The sequence below is a fragment of the Heptranchias perlo genome, chromosome 20 (assembly GCF_035084215.1).
Source record: "Heptranchias perlo isolate sHepPer1 chromosome 20, sHepPer1.hap1, whole genome shotgun sequence".
NCBI lineage: Eukaryota > Metazoa > Chordata > Chondrichthyes > Hexanchiformes > Hexanchidae > Heptranchias > Heptranchias perlo.
The window spans coordinates 11,876,630-11,901,238 of NC_090344.1; the positions used below are offsets into that span (position 1 = coordinate 11,876,630).

Sequence of the window (24,609 nt, forward strand, 5' to 3'; positions counted from 1 at the left end):
AATTCAAGATCAAATGGAGTTTTCCTTCGCAGGTTTGATTTCTGCTCGCTGAATTATTGTTTAAAGATCCGTTCAATGCTCAAATGAATGAACTGGATCTAACTCACTTCATTTGTCTCTCTCAGAGCATGAGAGATACTCGAGCGTGGCCGGCGCTTTTAATTGGGTGCCCAATGTACTCTTGCAAAATTCAAATACACAAGAAAGAATCTTGCCCAATCTGCAACTAAAATTCTGCTACTTTGCAGAACCACCCATTTATAAGCGACTTTATTTGCACGAATCTCTCTATCTCTCCTTGTCTCTTGTCTCCATGTTGTCCCCTGATGGACTTCTCAGGCTTCCTGGAACGGTAAAGGCTGATCTAACCTGCAACACCAGCAGGGAAAGGTAAAGGAATAAAAGACTGAGACGGTCGGAAAAGTAAAGGTGCAACCCAGCTGATAAATTCGTAGCTAATGTCTCCACATTTTTGTCTCTTCGCCCTCACAGTGAAAGAAAACAGCAATGTGAGTAAAATATACTTATGGTAGCTTGTATACTCTGACGATGCCGAGACAGATGCCAATGTAGCTTCAGATTAACTAATTCTGAAAAGTATTATTTGAAAAAACAAGTCGTACATTGTAAACGAATTTAGTAAAGAGAGGCTAATATTGGTGACTGTAAATAGGTAGTGTACAACTTGATATTGCTGTATATAGGAATAGAAAACGAGATTGGGTGGACAGAAGTGGTTGCAAAGGATAGCCGATCGGCTGAAGACTATGGTGAAATTTTAGACCGGCTGCAGGACTTTCTAGCAAGCGGCTCGTTGGTCTAGGGGTATGATTCTCGCTTAGGGCGTTTTTCTAATAGAATATGCGAGAGGTCCCGGGTTCAAATCCCGGACGAGCCCTGTTATCTCACTGCTTTTTAGTGAAAAGTCACCAATTGGATTCTGACATCTTTGCAGTTGTTCGAATTGAATTATATTTGAGCTCCAGAGGACAAAGTGCAGAAGTTTCCAAGGCGCAACACACACGGAGCAAAAAAAAATGTCTCAAGATGATGTGGAGATTGAAGCTGAATGTGAATTTACCCCAATTTAGGCGGTCTCATTGATATTAGATGACGGGATCGAGAACCACATATCCAAGTTTGCCGATGACACAAAGATAGACAGAATTATAAGCAGTGTGGATGGAAGAATGAGATTACAGAGAGATATTACTCGATTAAGTGAATGGGCAAAACTGCGGCAAATGGATTTCAACGTAAGCAAGTTTGAGGCCGTCCACTTTGGACCTCAAAAAGATAGATCAGAAAACATATCAATGGATGTTACTCCAAAAAATTGACCTCATGATATTTTGTGTGGATTCGCTTGTTTCCAAAGTGTGCCAAACTTTTAAAAGTTGCCAACGCATTGCAACAGGAACCTTATGGCCCGTACGGGGATCGAACCCGCGGCCTTGGCGTTATTAGCACCACGCTCTAACCAACTGAGCTAACCGGCCATCTATATAGTTTAGCTTTATGGGCTTACCCGCGTGTTGGGTAGTTTGAGTTTATTTTTACACCAGCTGACAGGGTTTTGCAACGAATATTGAATAAACCACATCCCTTAAACATTGTTACTTGTTTCTGTATATACTGTCGAGGATGTAGATCAAAATTAACAAACAAAGAGCACTTTAATGTAACAAATTAAATTCCGATCAATAATATTTTACTCACAATGAACAGACCATCCATAAAACACTGCCCCGCTATAAAACCTGTGGGCAGGACCCTGAGCTACTGTGAAAATGATATCACCGCAACGTGATTCGATCACGCTGCGTTTCGACGTTGAGTCAGATGTCTGTCTGTCTATCCGTCTGATTGGGTCTCTGCCTTATTCTCAGGCCAGGCTTTTTCTTTGCTGGCTGCAGGCCTCGCTCCCCGACTGACTGAACAACTACCGGGCCGTGTGTCAGAATCAATGACTGTGACTGACTGTCTGCCCATTTATGGCCACATTTCTGAGTTCCTGCCTTCGCTCCGTGTCGCAGGCCTGTCTCTGTCCCTTCGGATCACAACACACCCACAAGCTTCACGACTGAACGCAGGTTTGGTCAGTCTGTCCTCGCAGGTCCTTCGGAAGCGAATGATTTTGAACTGAATTATTTTTCCTGAGTGACTTGTGAAGTTTGGTTCAGTGATATGTTTGCGAAAGAGAACGGAGGAAATAGTTAGTGTGCAACTCGACATTTCTCTACATCGGAATAGAAAACGTGATTGGATGGATAGAAGAGGTCTGAAAGGATGGCCGATCGGCTGTGGGTGGCACCGAATTCTGCAGTGGCTGCAGTGGTTCATTACCGGTAATGAAAATGAGGTAATATGCTACCACAAGCTGCCGGTGCAAATCGTTCAATTTCCCAAACTTGACCCACCGAATCAAATGAAGCTCCTGGGAAAGCTACAAGACAACGCCGGTCTATCGGGCATCGTTTGAAGCAACTGGCAGTGTAAAGTAGCATCTACAAGCCATGCATGCAAGTACTGCCATGTGCCGCTGCGATCGCCGAGTGGTTGAAGCGTTAAATTCAAGATCAAATGGAGTTTTCCTTCGCAGGTTTGATTTCTGCTCGCTGAATTATTGTTTAAAGATCCGTTCAATGCTCAAATGAATGAACTGGATCTAACTCACTTCATTTGTCTCTCTCAGAGCATGAGAGATACTCGAGCGTGGCCGGCGCTTTTAATTGGGTGCCCAATGTACTCTTGCAAAATTCAAATACACAAGAAAGAATCTTGCCCAATCTGCAACTAAAATTCTGCTACTTTGCAGAACCACCCATTTATAAGCGACTTTATTTGCACGAATCTCTCTATCTCTCCTTGTCTCTTGTCTCCATGTTGTCCCCTGATGGACTTCTCAGGCTTCCTGGAACGGTAAAGGCTGATCTAACCTGCAACACCAGCAGGGAAAGGTAAAGGAATAAAAGACTGAGACGGTCGGAAAAGTAAAGGTGCAACCCAGCTGATAAATTCGTAGCTAATGTCTCCACATTTTTGTCTCTTCGCCCTCACAGTGAAAGAAAACAGCAATGTGAGTAAAATATACTTATGGTAGCTTGTATACTCTGACGATGCCGAGACAGATGCCAATGTAGCTTCAGATTAACTAATTCTGAAAAGTATTATTTGAAAAAACAAGTCGTACATTGTAAACGAATTTAGTAAAGAGAGGCTAATATTGGTGACTGTAAATAGGTAGTGTACAACTTGATATTGCTGTATATAGGAATAGAAAACGAGATTGGGTGGACAGAAGCGGTTGCAAAGGATAGCCGATCGGCTGAAGACTATGGTGAAATTTTAGACCGGCTGCAGGACTTTCTAGCAAGCGGCTCGTTGGTCTAGGGGTATGATTCTCGCTTAGGGCGTTTTTCTAATAGAATATGCGAGAGGTCCCGGGTTCAAATCCCGGACGAGCCCTGTTATCTCACTGCTTTTTAGTGAAAAGTCACCAATTGGATTCTGACATCTTTGCAGTTGTTCGAATTGAATTATATTTGAGCTCCAGAGGACAAAGTGCAGAAGTTTCCAAGGCGCAACACACACGGAGCAAAAAAAAATGTCTCAAGATGATGTGGAGATTGAAGCTGAATGTGAATTTACCCCAATTTAGGCGGTCTCATTGATATTAGATGACGGGATCGAGAACCACATATCCAAGTTTGCCGATGACACAAAGATAGACAGAATTATGAGCAGTGTGGATGGAAGAATGAGATTACAGAGAGATATTACTCGATTAAGTGAATGGGCAAAACTGCGGCAAATGGATTTCAACGTAAGCAAGTTTGAGGCCGTCCACTTTGGACCTCAAAAAGATAGATCAGAAAACATATCAATGGATGTTACTCCAAAAAATTGACCTCATGACATTTTGTGTGGATTCGCTTGTTTCCAAAGTCTGCCAAACTTTTAAAAGTTACCAACGCATTGCAATAGGAACCTTATGGCCCGTACGGGGATCGAACCCGCGGCCTTGGCTTTATTAGCACCACGCTCTAACCAACTGAGCTAACCGGCCATCTATGTAGTTTAGCTTTATGGGCTTACCCGCGTGTTGGGTAGTTTGAGTTTATTTTTACACCAGCTGACAGGGTTTTGCAACGAATATTGAATAAACCACATCCCTTAAACATTGTTACTTGTTTCTGTATATACTGTCGAGGATGTAGATCAAAATTAACAAACAAAGAGCACTTTAATGTAACAAATTAAATTCCGATCAATAATATTTTACTCACAATGAACAGACCATCCATAAAACACTGCCCCGCTATAAAACCTGTGGGCAGGACCCTGAGCTACTGTGAAAATGATATCACCGCAACGTGATTCGATCACGCTGCGTTTCGACGTTGAGTCAGATGTCTGTCTGTCTATCCGTCTGATTGGGTCTCTGCCTTATTCTCAGGCCAGGCTTTTTCTTTGCTGGCTGCAGGCCTCGCTCCCCGACTGACTGAACAACTACCGGGCCGTGTGTCAGAATCAATGACTGTGACTGACTGTCTGCCCATTTATGGCCACATTTCTGAGTTCCTGCCTTCGCTCCGTGTCGCAGGCCTGTCTCTGTCCCTTCGGATCACAACACACCCACAAGCTTCACGACTGAACGCAGGTTTGGTCAGTCTGTCCTCGCAGGTCCTTCGGAAGCGAATGATTTTGAACTGAATTATTTTTCCTGAGTGACTTGTGAAGTTTGGTTCAGTGATATGTTTGCGAAAGAGAACGGAGGAAATAGTTAGTGTGCAACTCGACATTTCTCTACATCGGAATAGAAAACGTGATTGGATGGATAGAAGAGGTCTGAAAGGATGGCCGATCGGCTGTGGGTGGCACCGAATTCTGCAGTGGCTGCAGTGGTTCATTACCGGTAATGAAAATGAGGTAATATGCTACCACAAGCTGCCGGTGCAAATCGTTCAATTTCCCAAACTTGACCCACCGAATCAAATGAAGCTCCTGGGAAAGCTACAAGACAACGCCGGTCTATCGGGCATCGTTTGAAGCAACTGGCAGTGTAAAGTAGCATCTACAGCCATGCATGCAAGTACTGCCATGTGCCGCTGCGATCGCCGAGTGGTTGAAGCGTTAAATTCAAGATCAAATGGAGTTTTCCTTCGCAGGTTTGATTTCTGCTCGCTGAATTATTGTTTAAAGATCCGTTCAATGCTCAAATGAATGAACTGGATCTAACTCACTTCATTTGTCTCTCTCAGAGCATGAGAGATACTCGAGCGTGGCCGGCGCTTTTAATTGGGTGCCCAATGTACTCTTGCAAAATTCAAATACACAAGAAAGAATCTTGCCCAATCTGCAACTAAAATTCTGCTACTTTGCAGAACCACCCATTTATAAGCGACTTTATTTGCACGAATCTCTCTATCTCTCCTTGTCTCTTGTCTCCATGTTGTCCCCTGATGGACTTCTCAGGCTTCCTGGAACGGTAAAGGCTGATCTAACCTGCAACACCAGCAGGGAAAGGTAAAGGAATAAAAGACTGAGACGGTCGGAAAAGTAAAGGTGCAACCCAGCTGATAAATTCGTAGCTAATGTCTCCACATTTTTGTCTCTTCGCCCTCACAGTGAAAGAAAACAGCAATGTGAGTAAAATATACTTATGGTAGCTTGTATACTCTGACGATGCCGAGACAGATGCCAATGTAGCTTCAGATTAACTAATTCTGAAAAGTATTATTTGAAAAAACAAGTCGTACATTGTAAACGAATTTAGTAAAGAGAGGCTAATATTGGTGACTGTAAATAGGTCGTGTACAACTTGATATTGCTGTATTTTGGAATAGAAAACGAGATTGGGTGGACAGAAGCGGTTGCAAAGGATAGCCGATCGGCTGAAGACTATGGTGAAATTTTAGACCGGCTGCAGGACTTTCTAGCAAGCGGCTCGTTGGTCTAGGGGTATGATTCTCGCTTAGGGCGTTTTTCTAATAGAATATGCGAGAGGTCCCGGGTTCAAATCCCGGACGAGCCCTGTTATCTCACTGCTTTTTAGTGAAAAGTCACCAATTGGATTCTGACATCTTTGCAGTTGTTCGAATTGAATTATATTTGAGCTCCAGAGGACAAAGTGCAGAAGTTTCCAAGGCGCAACACACACGGAGCAAAATAAAATGTCTCAAGATGATGTGGAGATTGAAGCTGAATGTGAATTTACCCCAATTTTGGCGGTCTCATTGATATTAGATGACGGGATCGAGAACCACATATCCAAGTTTGCCGATGACACAAAGATAGACAGAATTCTAAGCAGTGTGGATGGAAGAATGAGATTACAGAGAGATATTACTAGATTAAGTGAATGGGCAAAACTGCGGCAAATGGATTTCAACGTAAGCAAGTTTGAGGCCGTCCACTTTGGACCTCAAAAAGATAGATCAGATGTTACTCCAAAAAATTGACCTCATGACATTTTGTGTGGATTCGCTTGTTTCTCAAGTCTGCCAAAATTTTAAAAGTTACCAAAATATTGCAATAGGAACCTAATTGCCCGTACGGGGATCGAACCGGCGACCTTGGCGTTATTAGCACCACGCTCTAACCAACTGAGCTAACCGGCCATGAAGACATCTTAGCTTTATGGGCTCACCCGCGTGTTGGGTAGTTTGTGTTTATTTTTACACCAGCTGACAGGGTTTTACAACGAATATTGAATAAACCACATCCCTTAAACATTGTTACTTGTTTCTGTATATACTGTCGAGGATGTAGATCAAAATTAACAAACAAAGAGCACTTTAATGTAACAAATTAAATTCCGATCAATATTATTTTACGAACAATCAACAGCCCATCCATAAAACACTGCCCCGCTATAAAACCTGTGGGCAGGCCCCTGAGCTGCTGTGAAAATGATATCACCGCAACGTGATTCGATCACGCTGCGTTTTGACGTTGAGTCAGATGTCTGTCTGTCTATCTGTCTGTCTGTTTATCCGTCTGATTGGGTCTCTGCCTTATTCTCAGGCCAGGCTTTTGTTTGCTGGCTGCAGGCCTCGCTCCCCGACTGACTGAACAACTCCCGGGCCGTGTGTCAGAATCAATGACTGTGACTGACTGTCTGCCCATTTATGGCCACATTTCTTAGTTCCTGCCTTCGCTCTGTGTCGCAGGCCTGTCTCTGTCCCTTAGGATGACAACACACCCACAGGCTGCACGACTGAACGCAGGTTTGGTCAGTCTGTCCTCGCAGGTCCTTCGGAATCTAATGATTTTGAACTGAATTATTTTTCCCGGATGACTTGTGAAGTTTTGTTCAGTGATATGTTTGCGAAAGAGAACGGAGGAAATAGTTAGTGTGCAACTCGACATTTCTCTGCATCTGAATAGAAAACGTGATTAGATGGATAGAAGAGGTCTTAAAGGATGGCCGATCGGCTGTGGGTGGCACCGAATTCTGCAATGGCTGCAGTGGTTCATTACCGGTGATATATTACCGGTGGCTTCTTATTTTCGGGGTATAATTCTCGCTTTGGAATATTTGACGATTCATTCTGAGCGAGGTCCCGTTTCTTAATGTTGTTTAAAGCTCAAATAATTATGAACCAGATTTAACCAACAGCATTTCTCTCCTTCAAAGAGATATTTCAGCCCAATGGTCTCTTAAAAAACCTTGAAAGGAAACTCTCCCGAGCTCCGTGTTAAATTCTTGCTCGTTTGTATAACTTGACATATGTTTCTTTACTTTAATCTGTCTCTTGACTCTCTGTGTTTTCCCCTCATGGACTTCTTAGGCTTTATTAAACGGCCAAGGATGATCGAAGCTGCAGAGAAGTGTAAAGATAGGAAGACGGAGACGGTAGGAGAAGCAAAGTTGCAACCCAGCTGATGAATTCATAACGGAGGTCCACTAAAGTCTCTTCGCCGTCACAGTGAAAAAATCAGCAATTCGAGTACAGTGTACTTTTGGTAGAGTGTATAATAGGCAGATGTTGAGACAGACGCCAATCGAACTGTTGCCGTGGCGATGAAAGCGCCAAATGCGAAACACTAGACCACAAGGTAACGCTGAACATTCTTTGCTGTGAACAAGCAGACAAACGCGGCCTTTCCCACTTGCCCCTTTGTAATTCCGGTCATTTTCGGGCCAGACAAGCTGCTCGCACAAAATAGCATTTTCTGTTCGAACTACTATTGGGACAGAAGTTGATGTTCAGGCAATAACAGCACCAAGTGCAAGTAGACATGTACATGAAATAGCAAATGAGGTGATATACTGCCACAAGCTGCCGGTGAAAATCATTCAATTTCCCAATATTGACCCACCGTATCAAATGTTGATCCTGGGAAAGCTGCAAGACAACGCAGTCTATCGGGCATCGTTTGAAGCAACTGCCAGTTGAAAGTGGCATCTCCTGCTGCTTCTGTGGGGAGTGAGAGGGAACTGAGCATCGATTTATTGGTTATTGGTGAGTTCGTGCCGCTTGATAGCACTGTCGACGATATATTCCATCACTTTGCTGACGATTGAGAGCAGACTGATGGTGCGGCAATTGGCCGGATTCGATTTGTCCTGCTTTTTGTGGACTGAATGGCGGAACAGGCTTGATGGGCGAAATGGCCGAGTCCTGTTCCCGTGTTCCTCATTGGTGCAGAATGTAAAACGATCCTGCATTGGCCACGTATCAAGCTCGAGTCGCATGATGAACAGGCGAGAATTCAACGCCACCACCACCAATCCTCGCATGGCCACTTGCTGCATGTGTCCATTTGGAATCCTGTTTGAAAGCATATGCAGTCTGGCGGAGGTACTGTGATAACCCTACGCAGTCTGACCTACAGCTGTGCAAGAACTGCTGTGTGCAGCTGCGATGGCCCAGTGTTTGAAGCGTTAGACTCATAATCCAATGGGGTTTTCTTGCACCGGTTTGAATTATACTCGGTGAGTTACTGTTTAACGATCTGTTCAATGTCCAAATGTATAAAGTGGAGCTAATTGACCACATTTACCCTTTTCAAAGCAGGAGAGACATTCCACCGTGGCGGGCGCCCAAAGTTCTCTTTCAAGATTTCAAGACACGAGAAGGAATATCTCCCAATCAGCAATTTAAATTCTGCTAGTTTGCTGAACCTGGCATTTATACTCTTCGTTTATTTCCTTGCATCTCTCTATCTGTCACTGAATCTGTCTCTTGTCTCTCTGATATAATTCTCAGGCTTCCTTGAATGGCGAAGGCTGATCTAACCTGCAAGACAAGCAGGCTGAGATGGTCGGAAAAGTAAAGTTACAGCCCAGCTGATGAATTCGTAGCCAATATCTCCACATTTATGTCGCTTCAGAGCAATTCATTCTGCAAAGCGTTTCAGGATAATGCAAGTCGTACATTCAAAACGAATTTGGTGAAGAAAGGCTGATATTGTTAACTCGAAATAATTAGTGTTGAATCTCATCTCGCTGTACATCATATTTTGTACAAGAAAACGAGATTGGATGGACATTCTATTCTGAAAGGATGGTTGATCGGCTGCGTGGCAGCGAAAATTTACATTGCCTGCACGGCTCTGTTGCAAGTTGCTCTTTGGATCTGATTCTCGCTCATGGAGTTTCACTGGTTCAAATCCTGGAGCTCTTATTCACTTTCACTGGATTTCCCACGAAAGCCAAATAAAGTTTCACTCTCTCCGGTCCTCCATAAATCCTGATGTCGCAGCCTTTCTCACTCCGGGAGCTGGGGAATAGCGGAAAACTGATGAGTTTGTTGTCCCATCTGGAATGCGGTTTTGAACTGTTGTTATTCGCCGAGACAGCGTTGCTGAAGCCTTTAATGATCTCTCACAAATCAGCTGAACACGGTCGGAATGTGCAAACCATGTTACTTTTCCGAAATAAAGGAGTGACGTTCATTGTAGAAACACGGTAGAAGACTGCTCTCGCTCACTGCACAAATATCCATATCTGAATGAACCAGCTCTCCGGCAACCATTGAGTCCTCGCTTCGGACCTTGTCTGTGAAGAAGAATTCTGAGTTCCGTGCAGCCAATCTCGGATTTTTAAATATTTTTCATGTGCCTGCTATCGGACCGCAGGGTCACTGGTGGAATATCAGCCGTGCTCCGCTGGCAATTTTTACCCTGCATTTTCTTGCAGACAAAACACACATTGGAAACCTGGCGCTGTGAGGCAATGAATTCTGAGGTAAAAGATATCCAGGGCGGGCTGAAACCACCAACCTTTCAATTAAAAGCCGAACGCCCTGGCCGATTACACCACAGAGACACTATGTTCTTTATACTAAACCATTAATTCACCGCGCTAAAGTTTGAGTTTGCAGCGACCAATACAGCAGCTGTCCATCATCAGTTTACTTTTCTAAAATAAAAGGTGTGCAGCTTGCACGAGTGAATATTTTTGCTGTATTATTTCTGAGCATTAGGCTCATAACTGCCTGTATGTTTGAAGGCTCAGTCCGCAGTGGGAGAGAGAAGTGGTTTTTTGAACTGTTATTTGACCAGGTTCTATTTCAGTAAAATTCCCGTGACCAGAAAATGAGATGAGATGAATCGAGCAGGTCCAACCTGCCGTTCTGTAACACTACACGGCATCTACAAAGTTGCCTCTTTGCACTTACAGTGAAGCGTAGGGCAGTTTTCACCCTAAAACCAGCAAGATAGTTGGCGCAGTAAATAGTGTCGATGGGAGCAGAAAGCAGCAAAGGGCCATTGATGATTAAATGTGAGGGCAAAACTGTGACAGATGGAGTTCAATGTGGGGAAGTTTGATATAATCCACTGAGAAACGAAGATAGATCAGAGTGTTTTCTAAATGGAGAGAAGTTAGGAACTGTCGAGGAGCGGAGATATTCAGGGGTCCAAGTACAGAAATCTTTGCGTCAACTGATTTTTTGCTGATCTGCTGGCTGGCAGCTGGTGTTTACGATATAATTGTTTCACTTTCATACTGCGGGTTCGATTCTCTGTCAAGGAAATCATTTTAACAAAACAATTATGAACATTACCAATTTAATACATGAAACCGATGATTCTCTGTGAAAGATGAATGTTTGTGATCGTCATTAATGAACCGATAACTTTCTGCTGCAGACCGGTGTCACTCGTTAACCATGGTGAACGAGTGACAGCGAAACTTTGTGCTTTGCATGAGATGAACTTCCATCCGTTCTCATTTCCCAGACAGTATTTTAAGAGTCTGGTTAAAAATGTTCAGTGTTTATGACACCAGGACTGTGATAGAGCCGTTGTTAAATTGAACAGGAACAAACAATTGACGGCGCCTTTTCACAGGTGAATCTCAGCCCTGGAGGGTTATCAGGAGTAACTTCCCAAATAATGTTTCCGCCTCCGATCTAACCGGGGACTTTTCGCATGTGAGACGAACGTGACGACCGCTAAACTAGCGAAACCTTTGCTCAGTTCATAGCACTGTGTCGCTTCTCGGTGAGACAACATCACTTCTGTCCCACACTAAACGCCGCCAATCCTCTTCCGCTTTCCTTCACAAACATCTCAATGATCAAAACTTCACAAGTTACACAGGAAAAAATCTTCAAAATTTCAAAATTATTAAACTCCAGAAGGAACTAAGATGTTAATTCGTGGGATGTAGGTGTCGCTGGCAAGGCCAGCATTTATTGCCCATCCATAATTGCCCTTGAGAATGTGGTGGTGAGCCGCCTCCTTGAACCGCTGCATTCCGTGCGGTGAAGGTTCTCCCACAATGCTGTTAGATAGGGAGTTCCAGGATTTTGACCCAGCGACGATGAAGGAATGACGTCACCATTCCAAGTCGGGATGGTGTGTGACTTGGAACGGAACGTGCATGTGGTGTTGTTCCCATGTGCCTACAGCACTTGTCCTTCTCGGTGTTGGAGGTCGCAGGCTTGGGAGGTGCTGTCGAAGAAGCCTTGGCGAGTTGGTGCAGTGCATCTTGTAGATGGTACACACTGCAGCAGAGTAAAGTTGCGTTCAGTCAAAGTCGGTGTGTGAATGTTGTGTGTGTATTGTCATCCTGAGAGACAGAGACAGGATTGTGACACAGAGCGAAGATATGAACTCAGAAATGTGGCCATTCAGGTTCATAAAAAGGAAGACGGTAAGTCAAAGTCATTCGTTCTGACACACGGTCCGGTGCTTGGTCATTCAGTCGGGGAGGGAGGCCTGCAGCCAGCAATCAAAAAGCCTGAGAATAAGGCAGAGACGCATTCAGACGGATATACAGGTAGACAGGCAGATGGACAAACAGACAGACAGGCAGAGAAGCAGACCGTGTCCTTTGCCTTTTATCCTGATTTGTCAGTAATAATTTTAAACAGCTTCTGGATCGGTCCCTTCCTTTAATCCTGTGCAGCAGTAGTGAAAATAACTTTTTGGATTTGAGGGTTGAGCCGAATCCGAGTCCGTACCCCAGTCCCCAGGAGAAATTCCCTCATTCCTGGGCACTTTGTGTTAAGCAGAGGTGAGCAGCAAAAAGTGTTAATAATGGGAATAGTGGGACAGCCGGCACCCTGTAAAACAGAGCTCCAAGTATCGGTTTAAATAAAGTCCTGAACTGACAGAGGGGAGGGCAGATGAGGATTGAATTAAATCCCAATTCACTGAATCTAAACAAGGTTTAAAGAAGTGAATCTTTCAGGAGTTGGATTCCTGAGCCTGTGTGTGAGCTGAAACTGGATCGGTCCCGTTCAGTAAAAGAGACCGGCAGGCGGCTCCCAGACAGGGCTCAGGCCGGGACCGGGCAGCGGCTGGATGAGAGAGCGGGGCTCCTGCGCTGTTGCTGCGACTGCTTCCGCCTCTATGAGTCCCTGCGGTGGCCGGTACTGATTTCCCTCTTATGGATCCGGCTTCAAGCTTTCGTTGTGATCCTCGTGGCGCAACGGTAGCGCGTTTGATTCTAAATCCCAAAAATGTATGTTCGAATTACGTTGGGGTTGTTACATTTTCACCACGTTTCAGTGTCACTCTGTTTTAACGCGGGCCAGTCTTTCAGGGATGGTCCATTCACTGCATGTAAAATGATATTGATCATGGAATGAACACACCACAGAAGGAGGCCATTCGACCCATCAATTCCTTACCTGCCTTTTTTAAGAACAATCCCATTGGTCCCATTCCCCGTCCCTTTCCCCGTGGCCCTGCGTTTTCCCCTTCAAGTATTTATCAAATTCCTTTATGAAAGCCACGATTGAATCTGCTTCCATCACCTTTTCAGGCAGCGCATTCCAGATCATAACCATTCGCTGCGTAAATAAAATTTTGCTCATGTCGTCTTTGGTTCTTTTGCAATCACCTCAAATCTGTGTCCTCTGGTTCTTGACACTTCCGCCAACGGGAACAGCTTCTCTTTATTAACTTTATCTGAACCCTTCATGATTTTGAACACTTCTATCAAATCTCCTCTGAACCTTCTCTGCTCTCAGGAGAACAACCCCAGCACGGCGTAAATGCGGTCAATCAGCTCCAATTTATTTATTTGGGCATTAAACAAAACGTGAAAGACTGGCAAGGCGTTGTCCGAACAGAAGTCACTGCTTGAAGATAATAAATCCAATCGCTGCGTGGGCGCTGGGTTCAAATGCTGCTACTGATAGAATTTCTGGCAATGTTCATTTTGACCTGTTCGCAGAAAACCCGATTGTCGTGCGATGGAGCAGAGGATGTGAAAGAAGCTTAAAGTGGAAGTGCAGATATTAGTTTCAATACAGTGACTGGACACGTTTCCACAGGGAAGGGCCCCTCACCTTAAGATGCTTTCCAGCAGAGTGGGACAGGTGATCAGAGTGACCGGGCTCCAGCGGCGCAATCGGTCAGTGCGCGGTCCTGACATGACAGTACAGGATCGGGAAATACCGAGGTTGTTAATTCGAGTCTCACCGAGATCAAACAATCATTTTGCTTGTGAACATTTCGACCGGAGTTAAATGTACAATTGGTGTGTTCCAAAATGCATCCATTCATTTGTATTGCCACGTGGTTCCTCCGGACTACGCTGTTGTATTCGCAGATGAGATGTTCAGTATTACTTGTTTACAGGAGGGAGGCTGCGGTTTTGGTGACGCAAATTATGATTTTGATCCATCGACAAATCGTGCGAATTAACTAGAGCTTTAAATCAGCGCCTGAGACCGCTCAGCCAGGATACTTTCCATCCGACACTTCTAGAGCTAGTTTTACAGGAACAGAATTACTACAAGCAAGAATTCTACCCCTCAAGCGCCAATGCTCGCACGGCAGCCAGATGCATGTGTCCAGTTAAAAACCTGTCTGACGGAACATGCAGTATGATAGAACCGGAAGTCCAGCAGATTGACTTTCGGTCTGAGATGATGTTGAGTCTCCTCCTTGAGAGTGTTTCGCCAATCCAGCTCAGAATGGATTTAGAATCATAAATTCTGGTTTGACTGGAGCCACTTGTGTCAGATGAAGTGCAGGGAGCAGTTTCCCGTCCTTGACGGACATTAATGATCCTGTTGCGGTTTTGCTGCAAAATATCACTTCCCAGCTCCCGAAACTAAAACCCAACTCTGGTGGGACTCGAACCCACAACCTTTGAATACCTCCTCCAATCATTCAGTAGAAGTCCAACACGCTATCCATTGCGCCACAGAGTCAGTTATGTAACATTGCCGAGAGCGGGGATCTTGTGCTGTGGTTGAGGCGGTCAGGCTGCTCCTGCTTCCGCTTCTCACATTCCCAGAGCCGCGGCGGCAGTCTGCACGGATCACCCTCCAATGGATCCGGCTCCAGCCGCTTGTTGTGGGCCTGGTGCAAGAACAGTCGCGTCTGACTCCAAATCAGAAGGCTGCGTGTTTTGAACCAGGTTGAAATCACAGCATTTTCACTGTGGCTCAGGGTCCTGCCGACTGATTTTACATCGGGACCGTGTTTCAGGGATGAGATGTTCAGTGTTTGTGCAACAATATCAAAATTAAGTTTGATACATTAATGAGCTTTTTTTCTGTTACTTTCTATTTACACCCTCTCCAGTTTTATGTAGAAAGAGTTAACAATGTTTAAGGGATGTGGTGTGCAGTGTTTGTGGAATCAGTGTAATTAAATTGGATACTTTCATCAGTTCCTTCTCTAACCCAGACTTTGCTAGATTTGTAGCTTCACCCTGTTTAAAATAGGTTACTCAGTGATATAAATAAATCAGTTACAACCCCGAAACCTCAGCGGGTATATTTGTTCCAATGCTTTATGATGATCTCGATTTCCATTGAAATTTTCAATCAGCAAATCCAAACGGGTGTTTTGGGTTTGACAAACTAACTTTTTACTTGCCTGGTTCCTGGAAATGATCCAGTGGGGATTTGCTTACCCGTACAGATATAGAAATAAATACATTCCATCATTTCACAAATGACAGTTGTGTAAATAAATATACCGCGATATCCAACATGGAAAAGCAGCTCTTCATGTTCTTAAACACATTTCCTCATTTTATTTTATTAATCCACTTACGTTTCAATGTAAAACATATATTCAGAGCATCTCTCTAAACTTAAAGAATGGTAAAACAATTGCAGGTTTTACAAACACATAACATGCGATCGTATAAGTAAGATTAAGGCTGACTTTGTGAAACTTGTATTCTAATTGTCTTTCTGATGGTGCGAAAAATATTTCCAGATGTCCGTCCCCAACATAACAGAGAAACTAAGATGAAAACCAAAAGGATTTTTCAAAAACTATTTGGAGCGATTTGATCGGTTCCCCTTCTCCTTTCTTTAATTGTTACCTTTTGATAATTGTTGATCTTGATCCGTTTGCTTCATTTTTTTCAGTCATTTATGGTGAATTTTCTATCCGTTAACGTTCTTAAATATTTGATTTGTTTGTTCCCTACCTCTTGACTTGTGATTTGTCGACCTTCAGGTAAAAATCTGAAACAGAAATGTGTTTATATGCAGGCGTGACTCTGAAGTGTGAGACCGAGAGGTGATGCCGGATGTGTGACCGAGAGAACAACTGCTGGAGGCAGAACTGTCTCCTAACATACCCCGTGTGGCATTGCTCATGGTAGGTCGGATCACTATGTTTTATATTGACTGAACGGCTATGTACATAACGCAGAACGGATTTTACTGCTGCTTTAACTCCACAAAATTTAATCACCATAAATGACCAAAGTCTCAGATCAGTAAGAATTGAATTACTGTTGGTGAGGGGAGTTTGTACATTGGAAGGAGTTTATACAATTACAGCTCCAGGTAAAACCTGCAAACCTCCCTCGCCTGTAGGTGACGTCACTATGAGATGTCCAGCTTTCTTTGCGCTTCTGGACTTCTGAAGTGTGATTGAACCTTCCCAAAAGTTTCCTATAATTAGTGAGGAAGGAAGGTATCAGTGAAAATGTGATATATAAACGTGGATATTTCACTGGGTACCATGGGAACCTGATACACTGCTCTTTCCAGTTATTTGTCCAGCAGGAAACAGAAATCATTCTCTTCAACTGTACTCGCCCGAAGGAAAAGGAAACAAACAAAACTGCTCAGTTCTTTGTTTTAGCTTCTTCTGTTGGTTTACGTTCACTCACCGAGAAAGTGACAGAGAGACTGAGAGACTGGATTGGCTTTTTCACTTTGTAATCGATTATACTTTGTACTTATTGTAAGAGACGGTTCCATCCCAATTGTCATGTGCCTGATATTCTCATTAATACTATGATGTGTTCAAAATGAGTTTCTGCTAATTTTACAAAAGCTGAAGAGCGAAAACTGCTCTGAAACGAGTTTCGCTTCGCAAATTTAATGGAGATGGATTGCTGGTTGTAACTAAATTAGTTTGTAAAATCAGCCTCTGGAACAGTATCCTCGAAACGTGTTTCGGAGACATTGTGTGAGAGCTCCATCTGTTCAATGAAGGAGCACTTCCGCACTGCAGTTCTGGAATCCTTTCCTTGTTGACTCCGAAACTAATACAAATATTATTTTGTTAAAGATCATTTTGTTGTTGAACTCACAAATTGGGTAAATATCACATCGGAGGCTTAAGACAATAAAGGACCCGACGAAACAGGCCCTTTGAGCAGCGAAGCCACGGAGCCAAATCAAGCTGCAAATTCACCATCTCCTCTCACTGACACCTGTCAGATACTCGCCACTGTGTGTTGGATTTTGAGGCCGTTTGGTTCATTTCGATTGCGCTTGCACATTTCGCTGTTTTCATCTGTCAACCTGTCGGTTGATTCTGAATGAAAAGTGAAATAAAATACATCAACTCCCAAGACTTGGGCCAGTGGCGCAATGGATAACGCGTCTGACTACGGATCAGAAGATTGCAGGTTCGACTCCTACCTGGCTCGGGTTCATGCAATTTTATCTCTGACACTGGGGAACGAAGAATTAAATTTCGTAATAAGATATTGTTTATGGTGAAGCAGGAAAAAAAACATTCCATCTTGAAAGATTTAGGTTCAATTCCAAAAAGAAACTGTGACCACAACGTTTAACAACAAGCCGCCTTTTAGTTTGATGTCAGACACACGAACATTGCAGCACGACGTGGAGGCACCGCGCTGATGACCTTCAGGTGTATCCGGGCCGTTCAGACACTTCGTGTGACACAAGAGCTTTCCAATCCCCGCCAGCTCCTGGACGCCGAGACGTTCGTTGAAAGCAGCATTCACCGACAGGACCGCTATTCCGCTCCCTTTGCCGGTCTGCAGGAAATCCGATGCTGAAAATACAAAGTAGGACGGACAGTATCTGGAAAACAGTTAAACTTTCAGTGTTCAGACATTGGTGAGAACCATAAACAGGACTTTGGATACATTTAAATTGGGTGTGGAGGAGGAGTACGCTGTTTTTTTATAAACTGTGGGAGTGTAGATATGAGTGTGATGTTTATATATGAACTGTGGGTGAGTATATATGAGTGCGATGTTTATAAATGAACTATGAGTGTGTATATATGAGTGCGATGTTTATATATGAACTGTGGGTGTGTATATATTAGTGCGATGTGTATATATGAATTATGAGTGTGTATATATGAGTGCGATGTTTATAAATGAACTATGAGTGTGTATAAATGAGTGCGATGTTTATGTATGAACTGTGGGTGTGTATATATGAGTGCGATGTTTATATATGAACTATGGGTGTGTTTTTATGAGTGCGATGTTTATATATGAAGTGCGGAATGACCGGGAGGGGCAATTCCCCCTGGGGTTATATGTACTTCCAACATGAGGACACAAAGATCAATTAACAGTGGGGTGGAAATAGCTCAGTTGGGAGGGCGTTTGACTAAAGATCTCGGGTTTCGGCAGTTTGAGTTATTTGGTTTCTGCTTCTTTGAATCCTAGAATGGTTACAGCACGGAAGGAGGCCATTCGGCCAATCGAGTTCATGCCGGAACTTTGCTAGAGCAATCCAGCTCGTCACACTCCCCCGCAGTTTACCCGTAGCCCTGCATTTTTTTCCCTTCAAGTACTTATCCAATTCCCTTTTGAAAGCCACAATTGAATCTGCCTCCAGCACTCACTCAGGCAGTGAATTCCAGATCTTAACCACTCGCTGTGTAAAAGCGTTTTTCCTCATGTCGACTTTCATTCTTTTGCGATCACCATAAATCTTTGTCCTCTGGTTCTTGACCCTTCCGCCTATGGGAGCAGTTTCTCTCTCTCTACTCTGTCTGGACCCTTCATGATTTTAAATACATCGATGAAATCTCCTCTCAACATTCTCTGCTCCATGGACAACAACCCCAGCTTCTCCAGTCTATCCACGTTACTGAAGTCCTTCATCCCTGGAACAATTCTAATAAATCTTTTCTGCAGCCTCTCTAAGGCCTTCACACCCGTCGCAAAGTGCGGTGCCCAGAACTGCACACAATACTGCAGTTGTGGCCGAACCAGTGTTTTACAAAAGCTCATCGTAACTTCCTTGTTTTTGTTCTCTTTGCCTCAATTTGTAAAGCACAGGATCCCATATGCTTTTTAAAACCGTTTTCTCTATCTGCCCTGCCACCTTTAAAGATTTGTTCACACAAACCCCCAGATTTCTCGGTTCCTGCAGCTCCTTTAGAATTAAACGCTTTAGTTTAATTCGCCTCTCCTCGTTTTTCCAACTAAAATGTATCGCTTCGCTTTTCTCCGCGTTAGATTTGATGTGCCATATGTTCGCCCATTCCACCAGCCTGTCTTTGTACTATCACTATCCTCTTCACTGTTCATTACACTTCCAAGCTTTGTGTCATCTGCAAATTTTGAAATTGTGCCCTGTACACCAAAGTCCAATTCATTAATATATATCTAGAAAAGCAGTGGTCCTAGTACCGACCCGTGGGGAACACGACTGTACACCTCCCTCCAGTCTGATAAACAACCGTTCACCACTGCTCTCTGTTTCCTGTCACTTAGCCAATTTCGTACTGCCACTGCCTCTTTTATTCCTTGGGCTTCAACTTTGATGACAAGCCTATTAAGCAACACTTCATCAAACGCCTTTTGGTAGTCCAGATATACCATGTCAACCACATTGCTCTCATCGAATCTCTCTTACCTCAACAAAAAACTCAATCAAGTTAGTTAAAAACGATTTGCCTTCAACAAATCCGTGCTGCTTTCCTTAATTAATCCACACTTGTCCAAGTGACGATTAACTTTGTCTCGGATTATCGTTTCTAAAAGTTCCCCCTTCACCGAGGTTAAACTGACTGGCCTATAGTTCCTGGGATGATCCATACACGCCTTTTTGAACAAGGGTATAATATTTGCAATTCTCCAGTCCTCTGGCACCACCCCCGTATCTAAGGATGATTGGAAGATTATGGCCAGGACCTCCACAATTTTCACCCCTAATTCCCTCAGAAAACTAGGATTCATACCATCCGGACCAGGTGACTGATCTACTTTAAACACAGCTGGAATTCCTAATAGCTCCTCTTTATTAATGTATATCCCATCTCGTATTTGAACTACTTCTTTTACTGTAACTTTGCAGCATATTCTTCCTTGGTAAAGACAAATGCAACGTACTCATTTATTACCACAGCCATGCCCTTTGCCTCCATGTGTAGCTCTCCTTTTTGGTCCCTAATCGGTCCCACCCCTCCTCTTCCTACCCGTTTACTGTTCATGTGCCAAAAGAAGACTTTTGGATTCCCTTTTATGTTAACCACCAGTCCATACTCATACTCTCTCCATGCCCCTTTTTTTCCATTTTCACTTCCCCTCTGAACTCTCTATATTCAGCCCGGTTCTCACTTGTATTATCAACCTGACATCTGTCCTACGCCTCTTTTTTCTGTTTCACCTTAATCTCTGTCTCTTTCGTCATCCAGGGAGCTCTGGCTTTATTTGCCCTACTTTTCCCCCTGGTGGGAATGTACCTCGACTGTACCTGAACCATCACTTCTTTAAAGGCCGCCCATTGTTCAGTTACAGTTTTCCATGTCAATCTTTGATTCTAATTTACCCTGGCCAGATGCGTTCTCAACCCATTGAAATTGGCCTTCCAGCAGGATTTATCGAGAACCAGAGAGAGTGAAACTGCCTCACTGAGAAAATCGGGGTCAGTGAACTCGAGATTCTGGAGTCAGGATGAGCCAGCGGTTGAGGGCGCTGTATTCAGATCGCAGTTTCGCCTGGTGGTGTGGTTTTGAATCCTCAATCTTCACATTCAGTCCTTTGCTTGTACGAATTTTTTTCTTGTGCCTGAGGATGGAGGTGATTTTTCTGCCCAGTTGATTTGCTGCTTCCAGAAAACAAACCCGACATCCGTCCACGGCAGGTTTGTTTATATTTGTTCTGAGAATGTGTCGTGCTTGGGGTCAGCAGAACACGGCCCGTGGAATCAATCCATTGTGTCTTTGACCAGTTGTTCCAATATCTTTGCCACGAGCCTCATCTGGCTAAATGGGAATCCAGATATGGCTAATTGCAATTGCGATTATTAAATCAAAATGAGTCATGGACACAGTCTTTAGACCTGTGATCTCAATACTCATATTCGCATGTGGACTTCAAACTTTTTGTGAGTTGTTGATAAAATGGTGAAAAGCAGAGTGTGCGAATGTTTTTGATCGTTGTGAGTGCTTTACTTCCTAGGTTACTGAATGGTGGGAGATGTTTGTAAGGAAATATACACATGTGAAGTACACCTCACTGTATATTGTGTGTGTGCAAGATGTTTTCGTTCATGTGACTTAAACAATGCCACCATGGCCACACCTGCGGCTAGTCAGCAATTTCTCTTGGACAACACTGACATAGAGGATGGCCGAGTGCACTGAGCATGGACATTGATTCTTCAGGACTGTCAGGGTGGGATTCGATTTTCGTCTCTAACAAACTTTCCATAGCAACGGAAAGATTGGCGGCGGCCGCTGCATAAACATCACAGTCAAACAAACGCACACTCTTTGTATATACTCACTTGAGGTTGTACAAGAGTGGGGGGCACTAGTTAATGTACTTTAACTGAGGCGGCACCAGTTGGGGTTGTATGATAGAGTGGAGCAGACGTTGCCCTTCTGTCTTACTGAGGCGGGGAATTTAACAAAGGCTGCACCAGATACCTTGCATCACACGCACGGAACATTTTTAACCAAGTCCTAAAATTCCGTCTGTAAAATGAGAACGGGTGACAATTCAACACAGGGAAAACACAACAAACTCATTAAAGTTTATACTGTCACTTGGTAACCAAGGTGGAAAGCCAACAAAGTGTAACATTGTGCAGGGATGTCCTGCTCACAAAAGGCTGGACAAAGCCAATCCGGCAAATTACCACCCTATCAGTCTACACTCTATCATCAGCAAAGTGATGGAAGTTTTCGTCGACAGTGCTATCAAACGGCACTTACTCACCAATAACCTGCTCATCGATGCTCCGTTTGGGTTTCGCCAGGACGACTCGGCTCCAGACATCATAACAGCCTGGGTCCAAACCTGGACAAAGAGCTAAATTCCGGAGGTGAGGTGAGGGTTACTGCCCTTGACATCAAGGCACCCTTTGACCGATGTGTCTTCAAGGAGCCCTAGGAAATTTGAAGTCAACGGGAATCAGGGGGAAAACTCTCCAGTGGCTGTAATCGTACCTGGCACCAAGGAAGAATGTAGTCGTTGTTGGAGGCAAATCGTCTCCGCCCCAGGACATCACTGCAGGAGTTCCTCGAGGCAGTGTCCGACGCCCAACCATCTTCAGCTGCTTTATAAATAGCCTTCCCTCCATCATAAGGTCAGAAATGGGGATGTTCGCTGATGATTGCACAGTGTACATTTCCATTCGCAATCCCTCAAATAATGAAGCAGTCCGTGCCCGTGTGCAGCAAAACCTGGACAACATTCAGCCTTGGGCTGATGAGTGACAAGTAACATTCAAGTGCCAGGCAATGACCAACTCTAACAAGAGAGAGTCTAACAACTCCCCTTGACATTCAACGGCATTACCATTGCCTAATTCCCCACCATCAACAGCCTGGGAGAGGCCACCATTGACCAGAAACGAACTGGACCAGCTGCATAAATACGGAGGCTACAAGAGGAGGTCAGAAGCTGGGTATTGTGCGGCGAGTGACTCATCTCCTGACTCCCCAAAGTCATTCTACTATCGACAATGTACAAGTCAGGAGTGTGACGGAATACCCTTCACTTGCCTGGATGAGTGCATCTCCAGCTTCAATCAAGAAGCTCGACACCATCCAGAACAAAGCAGCCTGCTTGATTGGCACCCCATCCACCACCCTAAACATTCACCCCCTCCACAACCAGCGCACCGTGGCTGCAGTGTGTACCATCTACAGGATGCACTGCAGCAATTCGCCGAGGCTTCATCGACAGCACCACCCAAACCCGCGACCTCTATCACCTAGAAAGTCAAGGGCATATGGCACATAGGAAAAACACCACCTGAATGTTCCCCTCCAAGTCACACACCATCCTGTCTTGGAAATATATCGCCGTACCTTCATCATCGCTGGGTCAAAATCCTGGAACTCCCGACCTAACAGCACTGTGGGAGAACCTTCACCACACGGACGTCAGCGGTTCAAGGAGGTGGCTCACCACCACCTTCTCAAGTACAATTAGGGATGGCCAATAAATGCTGGCCTTGCCAGCGACACTCACATATCATAGAAATCGTAGAAAGTTTACAGCACGGAAGGAGGCCATTCGGCTCCACGCAATCGTAATCCAGCTAGTCCCACTCTCCCGCCCTTTCCCTGTAGCCCTGCATTTTTTTTCCTTTCAAGCACTTATACAGTTGCCTTTGAATCTGCCTTCACCACCCCCTCGGGCAGTGCATTCCAGATCCCAACCATTCGCTGTTTAAAAAAGTTTTTCCTTATGTCTCCTTTGGTTCTTTTGCCAATCACCTGAAATCTATGTCCTCTGGTTCTCGACCCTTCTACCATTGGGAACAGTTTCTCTCTATCTATTCTGTCTAGACCCATCATGATTTTGAATACCTCTCTCAAATCTCCCCGCAACCATCTCTGTTCCAACGACAACCAAACCCAGCTTCTCCAGACTGTCTAAGTAACTAAAATCCCTCATCCCTGCAATCATTCCAGTAAATCTCTCCTGCACCCTCTGTAAGGCCTTCACATCTTTCCTGAACTGCGGTGCACAGAACCGGACACAATAGTCCAGTTGTGGCCGAAACAGTGATTCATAAAGGTTCATCATGACTTCCATACTTTTTTACTCGATGCCTCTATTTATGAAGTCCAGGATCCCGTATACCTTTTCAACCGCTTTCGCAACCTGCTCTGAAGCCTTCACCGATTTGTGCACATAAACCACCAGATTTCTCTGGGCCTGTACCATTTTGGAGTTGTTCCCTCTAGTTTATATTGCCTCTCCTGGTTCTTCCTACCGAAATGTATCATTTCGCTTTTTTTTTGCGTTATATTTCATCTGCCACGTGTCCGCCCATGCCACCGGCCAATCTATAACTTCTTGAAGTCTGTCACCATCCTTCACACTGTTTACTACCGATCCAAGTTTTGTGTCATCTGCAAATTTTGAAATTGTGCCCTGTACACCCAAGTCCAAGTCATTAATATAAATCAAGAAAAGCAGTGGTCCCAGCGTTGACCCCTGGGGAACACCATTGTACACCTCCCTCCAGTCCAAAAAACAACCAATCACCACTACTCTCTGCTTCCTGTCCCTTAGCTAATTCTGCATCCATGTTTCTACTGCCCCCTTTAATCCATGGACCTCAATCTTACTGATAAGCCTACCGTGCGGCACTTTATCAAACACCTTTTGAAAGTCCATATGCACCACATCAACTGCGTTGCCTTCATCTACCCTCTCTGTTAACTCAACAAAAAAATCTATCATGTTAGTTAAACACTATTTGCCTTTAACAAACCCATGCCGGCTTTCCCGAATCAATCCACAGTCGTCCAAGTGTCTGTTAATTCTGTCCCGGATTATCGTTTCTAAAAGTTCCCCCACCATTGAGGTTAAACTGACTGGCATATAGATGCTGGCTTTATCCTTACAACCTGTTTTGAACAAGAATGTAACGTTTGCAATTCTCCAGTCCTCTAGCACCACCCCCTTATCTGTGGATGTTTGTAAGATTATGGTCAGTACCTCCTGCTATTTCCACCCTTACTTCCCTC

The 24,609-nt window shown here is 44.2% G+C and overlaps 8 non-coding genes across 8 annotated transcripts; 4 read left to right on the top strand and 4 right to left on the bottom strand.

Annotated features, from left to right (window-relative positions):
- Nucleotides 1-808: 808 nt before the first annotated feature.
- trnap-agg (transfer RNA proline (anticodon AGG)) lies at nucleotides 809-898 on the top strand. Its single transcript is given in 2 exon segments — nucleotides 809-844; nucleotides 863-898. It is a non-coding gene; the product is annotated as a tRNA-Pro (tRNA).
- A 527-nt stretch (nucleotides 899-1,425) lies between these two features.
- trnai-aau (transfer RNA isoleucine (anticodon AAU)) lies at nucleotides 1,426-1,499 on the bottom strand. The gene has a single exon. It is a non-coding gene; the product is annotated as a tRNA-Ile (tRNA).
- A 1,879-nt stretch (nucleotides 1,500-3,378) lies between these two features.
- trnap-agg (transfer RNA proline (anticodon AGG)) lies at nucleotides 3,379-3,468 on the top strand. The gene is given in 2 exon segments: nucleotides 3,379-3,414; nucleotides 3,433-3,468. It is a non-coding gene; the product is annotated as a tRNA-Pro (tRNA).
- Nucleotides 3,469-3,995: 527 nt separating this feature from the next.
- On the bottom strand, nucleotides 3,996-4,069 carry trnai-aau (transfer RNA isoleucine (anticodon AAU)). The gene has a single exon. It is a non-coding gene; the product is annotated as a tRNA-Ile (tRNA).
- A 1,878-nt stretch (nucleotides 4,070-5,947) lies between these two features.
- trnap-agg (transfer RNA proline (anticodon AGG)) lies at nucleotides 5,948-6,037 on the top strand. Its single transcript is given in 2 exon segments — nucleotides 5,948-5,983; nucleotides 6,002-6,037. It is a non-coding gene; the product is annotated as a tRNA-Pro (tRNA).
- A 512-nt stretch (nucleotides 6,038-6,549) lies between these two features.
- Nucleotides 6,550-6,623, bottom strand: trnai-aau (transfer RNA isoleucine (anticodon AAU)). The gene has a single exon. It is a non-coding gene; the product is annotated as a tRNA-Ile (tRNA).
- Nucleotides 6,624-14,535: 7,912 nt separating this feature from the next.
- Nucleotides 14,536-14,627, bottom strand: trnar-ucu (transfer RNA arginine (anticodon UCU)). Its single transcript is given in 2 exon segments — nucleotides 14,536-14,571; nucleotides 14,591-14,627. It is a non-coding gene; the product is annotated as a tRNA-Arg (tRNA).
- Nucleotides 14,628-17,253: 2,626 nt separating this feature from the next.
- Nucleotides 17,254-17,326, top strand: trnar-acg (transfer RNA arginine (anticodon ACG)). The gene has a single exon. It is a non-coding gene; the product is annotated as a tRNA-Arg (tRNA).
- Nucleotides 17,327-24,609: the final 7,283 nt, after the last annotated feature.